At 39.4% G+C, this 12585-nt stretch overlaps 1 long non-coding RNA gene and 1 other non-coding gene across 3 annotated transcripts in view; one reads left to right on the top strand and one right to left on the bottom strand.

The window, feature by feature from the left end:
* Positions 1–12585, bottom strand: part of LOC123000154 (uncharacterized) — an 85592-nt gene that overhangs the window by 64935 nt on the left and 8072 nt on the right. Inside the window, exons 2-3 of one of the 2 annotated variants that reach the window (XR_008961392.1) lie at positions 3988–4197; positions 632–715 (exon numbers count right to left, since the gene is read on the bottom strand). This is a non-coding gene — a long non-coding RNA (uncharacterized LOC123000154). The remainder of the gene's footprint in view (positions 1–631; positions 716–3987; positions 4198–12585) is intronic. The other variant, XR_006407930.3, reaches the window with a different exon arrangement.
* Positions 4697–4775, top strand: LOC113242422 (small nucleolar RNA U2-19). Its single transcript, XR_003311916.1, has one exon. It is a non-coding gene; the product is annotated as a small nucleolar RNA U2-19 (small nucleolar RNA).

The raw sequence follows: 12585 nt of genomic DNA, 5'->3' as shown, positions 1-12585 counted from the left end.
TAATTTTTATAGGGAATTTATATGTCCAATCACTTTAAAGGGAAAGATAAGAGGGATAAAAAGATACGATTAAAAGTTTAACAAATAATTGGAAAGGTAAGACTAACATACACGACACATGCAGTGATAAACAAAACAATCTGTAATCAGATGCTGGACCGTGTAAGAGCTAGTCAGTGGGGATGTAGAGAAACAAGTTAAAACAGTGTTTCGGAGGAGGTAAATTGGTAAAACCTTTTTTTTTTAATTGAGAATACTTATTAAATTCTTTATCTGATTTTTCTTTTCTAAAATGGTAGTATAAAATCTGGATGTCAGTTTTATACCAGTTTTAATTTTCATTTTTAATTCTTTTCATGGAAACTTTTAAACATACACAAAAAGAGGAAAACGTGTCTTCATGTTCAGATCACCAAGCCACACTAATAGTTTTATTTTCTTGGGATGCTCTCCCTGTAAAGATAATCACAAGATATTTCTCATACCTCTCAGAATTTAACTCCAAGCACCTTACAAAGGCCTTCCATGACCATTCTATTTAAATCCGTACGCCCGAAACTCCCTCTGCCTCTTCCCTTTCCTTTTTGTCACCATAATATTTATCACCTTCTAACATATTATGCTTTCTTACCTGTTTGCGATCCAATAAATTACATTAAGGCAAGGGTTATCAAATGTTTTCTTCATTGGTGTACCCCAGCATCCAGAACGAGGCCTAGGGCATAGAAGGGCTTAATTAATGGTCGGTGAGGGGCATCTGGGTGACTCAGTCGGTTAAGTGTCTGCCTTGGGCTCAGGTCATGATTTTAGGGTCCTGGGATCGAGCCCCACACTGGGCTTCCTGCTCAGCAAGGAGTATGCTTCTCCCTCTGCCTCTTTCCCCAAGTCATGCTCACTTGCTCTCTCTCTCTCTCTCAAATAAATAAATAAACTCTTTAAAGAAAACAGTCAATGAATGAATGACTATGTATTGATATGGGGAAATGTCCATGATACATTAAGCTTAAAAAAAAACCCATAAAAACTGCAACACAGTTTGGATAATCTACCATACTAGGGGGGAAAAGGTGGACTTGACAGAGGTAGGAGCACCCACCAAATATTCTGCACTCCACATCCCACATGTCCACAGCTCGCTAGTAGTAGGACGGGGCTATGATTACTAGTTCTGACTAGTGAATTGTAAGTGGAAATGAAATATGTCAATTATGGGCTGAGGCAGTAAAACCAAATCCACGTGTGATCTGATAGTCTCTTTTCATTGCTGTGCTGACTAAAAGCGCCAAGTATTGCAGTGTGACCGCAACATGGCAGAACCTCTATTACCATGGGCCCATGAGTGACTGCATGGAGAAAATGCCCTGTCAATCTGTGTAAGATATTCAGCATTAGCAAGAAATACATTTTTGTTATGTTCAGCCACTGAGATTTGGGTGGGTTGTTTGTTACTGCGATATAATCTAGTCTATCTTGACTAACACATGTACACAGATTTATGGCATTTATCAAGCACTTACTCTACACTAGTAACCCTGCTGACCGCTTCCTATTAAGTCCTTGTGAAACCTTATGAACCAGTACTATTACTCTGAAATGAGGAACCTGAGGCAATGTGAGGACCAGTAACTCATCCAGTGTGGCCAGATAAATGGAGAAGCTGGAAATGGAAACCAGGCAGTCTGGATTAATATCTACCAAAGTGTTAGTAGTAATTATTCCTGAAGGCAAAATTATGGGGACTGATCACTCTTTGCTCTTTGTTTCCATAATGTTACAGATTTTAAAATAATCATTCATTACCTTTGTAGTAAGCAACACATAAATAAATACAAAGATAAACTATACGTTAGATACTTAAAGACTGAATTCAGAGATGGAAGTCAAGTGACACTGGAGAATGGTAAAACCAAGGAATGCCTAAAAATGCCTCTGCCACCCATAGCCATACCTGGTTTTATAGGTGAATTCCAGCAAATAAGGCAAATCATATATTTCACAATAAAAGTGGTTTAGATTTGGGGTGGGGGTCGGGGTGGGGGGAAATACCTTTGTACATTTTAACTTTCAGCATGGAAGGAATTAATAAAATGGACATGCCCACAGAAGGATGAACATTGTAGCTCTGGGAATGTTTTTCAGGTTTTCCAGTACTTAATAGCACTCTAAAAGAAAAGTAATAATAAACAATTCCTTATAGCTAAAAATGGCCTTATTAAATGTACATCTTAAATGTTCTATTCAATCATATATATATATGGCATAATACTTACTAATCAAGTGTACATATACTTTTTCTGGCTGCCCGGGATCTGAATGTGGAAATTCAACAATGTATGGACTCTTGACAGGAGGAAACTAAAAGACCAAAATACTGGTTGCCCCAGACTCTGGGCAGCTAGCTGTTCTGGACTGCCTAGACCCTCTTGGCCTCTCTCATTTTATAAGCCTGACTGGTTCTCCAGCCTTCTCATTGATTTTGTAAACTAATGATCGATCCTTTCACAGTTGGTTTCTTTTACTTGGAAGCAAGAACCTGACTACCAAGCAGTAGCTACAGGCAAGTATATAATGTGAACACATGGTATCTAAGTGAAAATGAGCCATCTTTGAAGGTCTGAACAACAAGACCTATGTTGTTATCCATAACACGGTAGTAAATGCCACAAATGCAATGCAATTAGATTAGAGATATTTTCCATACCACCACATCTCTCATAGGCTTGATCCTTTGCTTCCTTTCCAGGAATTTCTGTCATATCTGAGAATTCCCTAACTCTACACATAAATCTCACTTTGCTTAACCACCAGTCATCTTTCATTTACAACATCACACTTTCAAAAAAGGGTCATTATGTTACATGACCTATGCAATAGTAAAAATGCTATTAATTTGTGGTGTAACATTATAAAAAACAAATTACCAAACCATTTTATTAGGTTAAGTTCGAAAGTCTATAAAACATAACATAGCTTCACCAATAAGAAAATGAAATTACCTGAGTTTCACTTGCCTTATGGAAATAATAATGCCCATCTTATCTCCCAGTATTAATATAAGGATCAAATGAAATAGTTTATGAACATGTTTAAGGTATGTACCGTATTTCATCAAATCCTAAGATACATCCACTGTCAGGCACACCATTAGTTTAGGTACCACAAAAAAAGAAATGAGATGGTCAATTAAAGACTATAACATACACTTTCTAATCACTTGGAAACTCAATTTCATACCTAGCAAAACAGCCATTTATACTTAATTAGACATAGACTGTTACATAAAATTCTTGTGCAAATATTACAAGGAAAATATGAATGAAATAAATTGGTTAAGGTATTCTTAAAACTCTTGAGTCCAACATTGCCGAATCATTTCTCAACTCAATCATTGATAGCCATGTTTTCCCACATAATAGCATTATCTGTGCCATCAAAAACACTGTTGATGCAGAATTTCTTATAAGAATCCACAAAATGTTTTTCTGGTTTAAGATCGCAACATAAGACAATCCTGAACTCACCTCCTTTCACAGACACACTGAATGTTCAGCTATGTACAGAATAATTCCCTCTGAAATAAATCCAGAAACTAGCTGATTGGTGCTTATACATCTGGAAAACGAGAAAAAACCTACAGTGAAATGAGTAGGAAAGCCTCATACACAATCTCACCATAAACCTCAACCCTGGCACAGCGACACACAATTGGGAGGGAACTCACAACTCACAGCTTCTGACGAGTGAAGGGTTTGAACCCCACGGTTGGTACCACAACTCTTAAGACTTCCACCTGAGAAATGGACTCCCAAACCATCTACCTTTGAAAGCCAACAGGACTTGCTTGCACCTACAAGATCACAGTCTATAGTGACCTAATAGCTCTTAAAAGATATCTGTGGACTCACCATGGCTTACCTCCAGGGCCCAGCTCAGAGGCAGCAGACTCCAACAAGCCCAATCTTTCCAGGAAAGAAGCTGTTTGCTTACCTTAAAAGCTTTGGCTTGAGGGGCAGGCCAGTTTAATACAGTCCGGAAACTGGAGGCTGGTAGGTGTATCTTCCTGTTCTCCCTCTGCCTCACTCCAGGTCATCAGTATCTCCCAGAAAGGAGCTCATCCACATGTCTGATGCCCCAGTTTTTGTAGATGCTGCCCAGAGGAAGCCTCTAATGGGGCTTACATTTGCGGGTACCAAAGGACTGTAACAAACAGAGAAACCGTTCTTAACCAGGTATCCCTGCACGGCACAGCACAGAGACAGCAGATAAAACATGTAGACTCTTTGTGAAAGAGTCCTATTAGCTTATCTTAATAGCTGTGGCCTGAGGGACAGGCTTCTACTTTAACACCCCTCTAGGGGCAAATTGCCATCCTCTCCAGAAACCAGGAGGGCCAGCAGGCACCATTTTTGTGCTTGCCCTTTGCCCCACTCCAGATGGCCAGTGTCTTTGAGAAAGGAGCTTATGTACATGTCTGCCACGCTGGTTTTTGTGGCTACCATGCAGAGGACACGTCTCTTGATAACCTGGCACTGGTGGCCAGTGGGGCTTGTGTTCATGGGTTCAATGGGATGGTAACAAATGAACAGTCCTTAACTGCCTATCTCCCCAGGGCTTGATGTGCAGAGGCAGCCGACAGAAAAACACATCTCTCAGTCTGCCCCTGGAGGAAGTATATTTACATGCTTTCAAGGGAGTGGATCAATGATAAAAACACCCAAATCTGAGCATCAGAGGCCTTCCAGTCTACCTGATGCATGATCTTTGTAGTTCTGAGAAGAAAAATTAATTTAAAACAATAAGGGTTTATGTCTAGAGTTAGGAATGTGTGTGTGGGCAGGGGGGGGCGTGCACATGAGCACGCGTGTGTGTGTATGTTTATAAAGGTGACCATGGATAACTGAGAACTTCTTGACGGATGAATGAAATATGGCAGGGGGTGATGTCTGTGTATGAAAGACTAATCAGTTCTGATCAGTGATTAAAAGGTTTTACTACAGACTTTAATAACTATAAGATCTCTACACTTGATCTGATACCAGAATGCAAATTTTTTAAAAGGAAAGGAAAAAAAAAAAAAGATGTTCCTTGAGGGTCTGGCTTCTAATTAGTCTGCATTTACTGCCGACCGGAATCCTCCCCTTTGGGACACTGACAGATATGATATTGGCACACCCTTAACTACTAAGAACATAAAAGGTCACTTGGACAATCACACAGCTTTGAGAGAAAACCATGAGGAGCTCAATATTGAATAAGGTTCATCACCTAAATGAGACCACTCCGTCAAGAATGAGAAAGGTGGTTGTTTTATCTAAAGCAAATCAACAGAGTCAAGAAAACTGAGTGGAGTAACATGTTCCAAACAAAACAATAAGATAAAACCTCAGAGAAAGACCTTAATGAAATAGAGATAAGTGATTTACCTGACAAAAAGTTCAAAAAAATGGTCATAAAGATGCTTGCTAAGGTCAGGAAAACAATGCATGAACAAAATGAGAATTTCATCAAAGAGACAGAAAATAAAGGAAAATACCAAACAGAAATCACAGAGCTGAAGAATTCAATAATCGAACTGAAAAACTCAATAGAAGTTTTTAACGGCAGATGAAGTGGAAGAAAAATCAGCAAACTCTAAGGCAGGGCATTAGAACTCAGCCAATAAGAGGAGCAAAAAGAAAAAAAAATGAAAAAGAATAAAGATAGCTTAAGACAAACTATAATTAAGTTATCAAAAGTTAAAGACAAGGAGAAAATACAAACAGCAAGAGAAAGACAACTTGTCATGTGTAAGGAAATCCCTATAAAACTATCAACAAGGGGCGCCTGGGTGGTACAGTCAGTTAAGTGTCTGACTCTTGGTTTCAGTTCAGGTCACAATCTCAGGGTTGTGAAATCAAGCCCTGTGTCAGGCTCTGCACTCAGTGTGAACTCTGCTTGAGATGCTCTCTCCCTCTCTCTCTACCCCTCTCCCTCATGCTCTCTTTCTCAAATAAATAAATCAATCTTAAAAGAAGAGTATCAAATTTTTTCAACAAAAACCTTATGGGTCAGAAAGGAGTATCATAATATATTCTCTCTCTCTCTAATAAATAAATAAATAATCTTAAAAAAAAGAAAAGGGGGCGGCGGGTTTTCCAGACAAGCAAAAACTGGAGCTTAGCACCACTACACTGGACTTACAAGAAATGTTAAAGGAATTGTTTAAGCTGAAATGAAAGGAGGCTAATTAGTAATGGGAAAACATGTGACAGTATAAATTTCCCAGGTAAAGGTAAATATATAGTTAAATTCAGAATAATCTAATGTTGCAATGGTGGTAGGTTAATCACTTATAAATCTAGTATGAAGTTTGAAAGACAAAAGTAGTAAAAATAATTTGTCAATGGATACACAGATTAAAAAGATGTAAACTGTTTAATCAAAAACATAAAATGGGGGCAGTAAAATTGCAGAGCTTTAGAATGAGTCTGGACTTAAGTTGTTAAAACGTAAAATAGACTGTTACAAATATAAGATGTTTTATGTAAGCCTTATTGTAACCACAAATCAAGACCTATACTAGATACACAAAAGATAAAGATAAAGGAATCTAAGTACACCTCTACAGAAAATTATCCAATCAAAAAGGAAGAGAGCAGAAGATAAAGGAAGGAACAAAGTAATTAGAAAACAATGAACAAAATGGCAGTAAGCCCATACTTATCAATAATTACTTTAAATGTAAAGGGACTAGGGGTGCCTGGGTGGCTCAGTCGGTTAAGTGTCCGACTCTTGGTTTTGGCTCAGTTTATTATCTCAGGGTCATGAGACTGAACCCCGTGTTGGGCTCTGCGCTCTGCGGGGAGCCTGCTTGATATTCTGTCTCTCCCTTCCCCTCTGTCCTTCCTCCCCCTGGGCTCTCTCTAAAATAAATAAATAAATCTTTAAAAAATGTAAATGGACTAAATTCTCCAATCAAAAGACAAAGAGTAGCTGAAATGACTTTTTTTTTTTTTTAATGTATGACCCAACTGTATGCTGCCTATAAGGGACTCACTTCAGCTTTAAGGACACACACAGACTAAAGGGAAGGAATGGGAAAAGATAGTTCATGCAAATGGAAAGCAAATGAAAGCTGAAGTAGCTATACTTATATTAGAAAAAAGAGACTTTAAGACAAACCTGTAACAAGAGAAAAAGAAGTTCATTATATAATGATAAAGGGGTCAATCCAATAAGATGATATAACATTTGTAAATTTACAGGTACCCAACCTAGAAGCACCTAAACATACAAAGCAAATAGTAATAAACCTAAGAGAGAAATAGACAGCAATACAATAATAGTAGGGGGCTTCAATACCTCATTGTCATCATTGGATAGATCATCCAGACAGAAAATCAATAAAGAAACACTGGACTTCATATGTTAAACCAGGTGGACTTAACAGACATTTACAGAACATTCCAACCAAAAGCAGCAGAATACACATTTTTCTCAAGCACACATGGAACAATCTCCAGGATAGATCATATGTAAGGCCACAAAATAAGCCTTAATAAATTTAAGAAAACTGAAGGGCACCAGGGTGATTCAGTCGGTTAAGTGTCTGACTCTTGATTTTGGCTCAGGTAATGATCTCAGGGTTGTGAGACTGAGCCCTGTGTTGGGCTCCATGCTTAGCACTCCTAAAGATTCTCTCCCTCTAGCCCTCCCTGCCCCAACTCATGCGTGCACTCTCTCCCTCTCTCTCGAAAAAAATTGTAAGAGGTTTGAAATCATATCAAGCATTTTTTTTCCAACCACAAGGGTATGAAACTAAAAAACAATTACAAGAAGAAAACTGGAAAATTGACAAATATGTGGAGATTAAACAACATGTTACCAAACAACGAACAGGTAAAAGAAGAAATAAAAATAGAACGCAAATTTTGAGACAAACGAAAATGGGAAAATAACATACCAGAATTTATGGGATGCAGCAAAAATAGTTCGAAGAGGGAAGTTCATAGTGATAAACACCTACATTAAGAAATAAGAAAGACCTCGAGTCTTGGCTTTGGAAGCCATTTGCCACGATCTCCTTATTTGCTGCAAATAAAGTTTTCTTTGTGCAACCAATCAAAAACAAAACAAAAACAAAGAAACAACAACAAAGGAGATAAGAAAAACCTCAAATAGACAACCTAACTTTATACCTAAAGGAGCTAGAAGAAGAACAAACTAAGACCAAAGTTAGGAGAAGGAGGGAAACAACAAATATCAGAGCAGAAATAAATGAAGTAGAGACTAAAAGGATAATAGAAAAGATCAATGAAACCAAGAGCTGGTTTTTGAAAAGATAAATATTTAGCTAGAATCACCAAGGAAAAAAAAGAGACATTACAACTGATACAACAAAATACAAAGAATCATAAGAGGCTACTATGATTATATGCCAACAAACTGGATAATGTAGAAAAAATGGATACATTCCTACAAACATACAATTGTACAAAGACTGAATCATGAAGTAATAGAAAATCTGAACAGACTAATTACTAGTAAGGAGACTGAATCAGTAAACCTCCAACAAACAAAAGTCCAGATGGCTTCCCTAGTGAATTCTACCAAATGTTTAAAGAATTAATACCAATCCTTCTCAAACACTTCCGAAAAAGTGAAGAGGAGGGAACAATTCTGAACTTATTTTATGAGGCCAGGATTAAATATCTAAACCAGATAAAGGCATTACAAGAAAAGGAAACCACAGGCCAATATCCTTATGAATAGACACAAAGCTCCTCAACAAAATATTAGCAAACTGAATTCAACAATACATTAAAAGGTTCATACACTATAAAGTGGGATTTATTCCTGGGATGCAAGGATGGTTCACCATCCATAAATCAATCAAGATGATACAGAACATACACAAAATTAGGGATAAAAATCATGTAATCATCTTAATAGATGCAGAATAAGCATTTGACAAAATACAACATCCATTCATGATAAAAACCCTCAACAGAGTGGGTATAGAGGGAACATACCTCAACATAGTAAAGGCAATATATAATGAACCCATGACTAACATCATACTCAATGGTGAAAAACTGAAAGCTTTTCCTCTAAGATCAGGAACAAGACAAGGATGTCTACTGTCATCATTTTCATTTAAAATAGTACCGAGAGGGGCACCTGGGTGGCTCAGTTGGTTAAGTGTCTGCTTTCAGCTCAGGTCATGATCCCACGTCCTGGGATAAGCCCCACATCAGGCTTCCCGCTCAGCCGGGAGTCTGCTTCTCCCTATAACCCTTCCCCTCCCACTCATGCTCTTTCTCTCAAATAAAGTCTTTAAAAATAAATAAATAAATAAATAATAAAATAGTACTGGGAGGGGGCAACTGGGTGGCTCAGTTGGTTGAGCATCCAACTCTTGGTTTTGACTTGGGTCACTGATCCCCAGGTCATGGAATCAAGCCCTGCGTTGGGCTCAGCCATGACTCCTCCCTCTGCTCCTCCCCTGTTCTTGCTCTCCTCTCTCTCCCTCCCTCTCTCTAAAATAAATAAATAAGGACGCCTGGGTGGCTCATTCAGTTAAGCGTCTGTCTTTGGCTCGGGTCATGATCCTAGCATCCTGGGATCAAGTCCCGCATCAGGCTCCTTGCTCAGTGGGGAGCCTGCTTCTCCCTCTGCCTGCTGTTCCCCCTCCTTGTGCTCTCTCTCTCTCCAAATAAATAAATAAAATCTTTTTAAAAAAAATAAAAAATAAATAAAATCTTTAAAAAATGGTACTGGGAGTCCTAGCTAGAGGAATTATGCAAGACAAAGCAATAAAGGGCATCCAAATCAGAAAGGAAGAAGTAAACTGTCTCTATATGCAGATGACATGATACTATATATAGAAAACCCTAACAAACTTCACCAAAAAACTGTTGGAATAAACAAATTCAGTAAAGTTGCAGGATACAAAATCAACACACAAAAATCAATTGTGTTTCTTTTTCTTATTTATTTATTTATTTATTTGAGAGAGAGAGAGAGCGCGCACAAGCAGGGGGAGCAACAGGCAGAGGGAAAGGGAGAAGCAGACTCCCCTCTGAGCAGGGAGCCTGATGTGGGCCTCAATCCCAGGACCCTGGGATCATGACCTAACCTGAAGGCAGACACTTAATGACTGAGCCACCCAGGTATCCTCAATTGTGTTTCTATACACTAATAACAAACTACCTGAAAAAGAAATTAAAAATACAGTTCTTCTTGCAATTGCTTCAAAAGAATAAAATGCCTAGAAATATATTTAACTAAGGAGGTAAAAGACCTATACACTGGAAACTATAAGATATTAATGAAATAAACTGAAGAAGTCACAAATAAATGGAAAGGTACTCCATGCTCATGGACTGGAAGAATTAACATTGTTAAAATGTCTATTCTACCCAAAGTAATCTACAGATTCAATGCAATCCTTATCAAAAAATACTTACTCCTCTTTTGTGGCTCTATTAGCTGTCAACACTGATGTTCTAGAAGTTATTCATAATTTTTGAATCTACTTTTACTATACTTACCTTTGATACTTTGTTACTTTATTGTACTGGCGGTGCCTTTATTTAGTAAACATCAATTCCATTTACAAGGGAGATCACTCACAGGGAATTTACCTAGTGTTTCCAGGATCACCCTAGTAAATCAGGAATAAATCCCTAGTGTCTAATCCTAGATCCTCCAATTTGTATTTTAAGAATTCTTGGAATAAACGGGAAGGCTACTTGAAAGCCAGCTACAAAGTAAGGCACATTAAAGTCTAAATAAACAAACAGCACATTAGAATTCGGTATGTGGAATGTCCGAGGAACAAGAGAACATTTGTAATGAGGAGCAAATGGTCACCACAGGGGATAGAGCTGAGAGAGGAGCTGGATCTCAACTAGAAATTTCCACTGGTATTTATTTTTATCTTCCCTTATGTTGTCATTGATCCCAGTGTCCTGGGATCAAGTCCTGCATTGGGCTCCCTGTTCAGCAGGGAATCTGCTTCTCCCTATACCCTTTCCCCCTGCTTGTGATCTCTCTCTCTCACTCTCTCTCAAATAAATAAAATCTTTTCTTAAAAAAAAGAATTCATACAACTTGATAGCAAAAAAAAAAACCCAATCTGATTAAAAAATGATCAGAGGAATAGACATTTTGCTAAAAAGACATACAGCTGGCCAACAGACACATGAAACGGTGTTCAACATCACTCATCATCAGGGAAATACAAATCAAAACCACAATGAGCTATTCCTTTACACCTGTTAGAATGGCTATTATCAATAAGACAAGAGATAACAAGTGTTGGTGAGGATGTGGAGAAATGGGAACACTTGTGCTCTATTGGTGAGTACATAAATTGGTGCAACTACAATGGAAAACAGCATTCCTCAAAAAAACAAAAACAGAGGGGTGAGGAAAGATGGCAGTAGAGTAGGAAGACCCTAGGCTCACCTTGCTCCACAAATACAACTCGATAATTATCAAATCATCCTAAACACCCCCAGTCTTCAACCTGAAGACTGGAAGAACAAATTCCACAACTAAAGGTAGAGAAAAGTCCACACTGAAGAAGGTAGGAAGTGCAGAGACACAGTTTGGGAGAGAAATGGATCATGACTGCTGTGATGGGAAGGGAGCCACAGTTGAGAAGGGCGAGAGACAGACTAGCACACAGGGGAGTGCACGGAGGAGATGGTTCCCCATAGCAATTGGTTTGGAAAGTGAGCGGGGCTGAATTTCGTACAACCAGTGGTGGTTAAAGCCTAGAGTTTTAAAGGTCAGTGTGCTTGGCTCTGCGAGAGCCCCAAAGCATTGGGGCCGCTCTTGGACAGAAGGCAGGGAAAACAGCCTGTGACACACAGCATGGAAACAGCAATCTGAAGAGTGCCTACGGCACATAATGGGGAGGTTATTGGCTCTTCTTGGGGTGTGTGCCAGAGAGGAAGCAGTCATGGAGAGACCCCTCCTGGAACAAAGGACCGGGTAGGCACCATTTCCCTCCCTCACCCCTCAGCATAAGCATGAGGCCATCCGTGGGAACCAGCAGAGCACCAACACTCGTTACCTAACTTGCTACACCAAGCCTAGTCCCCCCCAAGCTCTGGTGGAACTGCCTGTCCCACTCATGCTTACCTCCGTCACAGCAAGGCGGGCCCCCTTGCCCAGAAAACGGGCCCAAACCCTTGCCCACACCCCATCTTCCAACCCTGGTTTTCCAGGGCCTCAGTTCTGACAGCTGGTCTCAGTTCACAAGCAGATAAGAGCACACCCAGTTAAAACTTGCCACATTCAGGCCAGGGACCAAATACTGCCCACAGTAGGCAGACAGCCTCTGCTGATGACTAGCCTTAAGGAAAAAATGGCCAGGACACAATAGCAGAGCCCAAACAGCACACACTGGAGACACTCTCAGAAGCACCAGGCCCTGGGGAACAGAGGACATCACATGGCAGGGCACTATAGGACCAATTTTTCACAAGGCTATTACCCTTAAGAGTAGGAGAAGTATCGGGGTGCCTGGGTGGCTCAGTTAGTTGGGCGTCTGCCTTCAGTTCAGGTCATGAACTCAGGGTTCTGGGATCAAGC

This window comes from Ursus arctos, unplaced genomic scaffold, assembly GCF_023065955.2.
Source record: "Ursus arctos isolate Adak ecotype North America unplaced genomic scaffold, UrsArc2.0 scaffold_25, whole genome shotgun sequence".
In the NCBI taxonomy this organism is placed as follows: Eukaryota; Metazoa; Chordata; class Mammalia; order Carnivora; family Ursidae; genus Ursus; species Ursus arctos.
The sequence above is the reverse complement of the archived record's forward strand: the minus strand, read 5'-3'. Positions and strand labels throughout refer to the sequence as shown.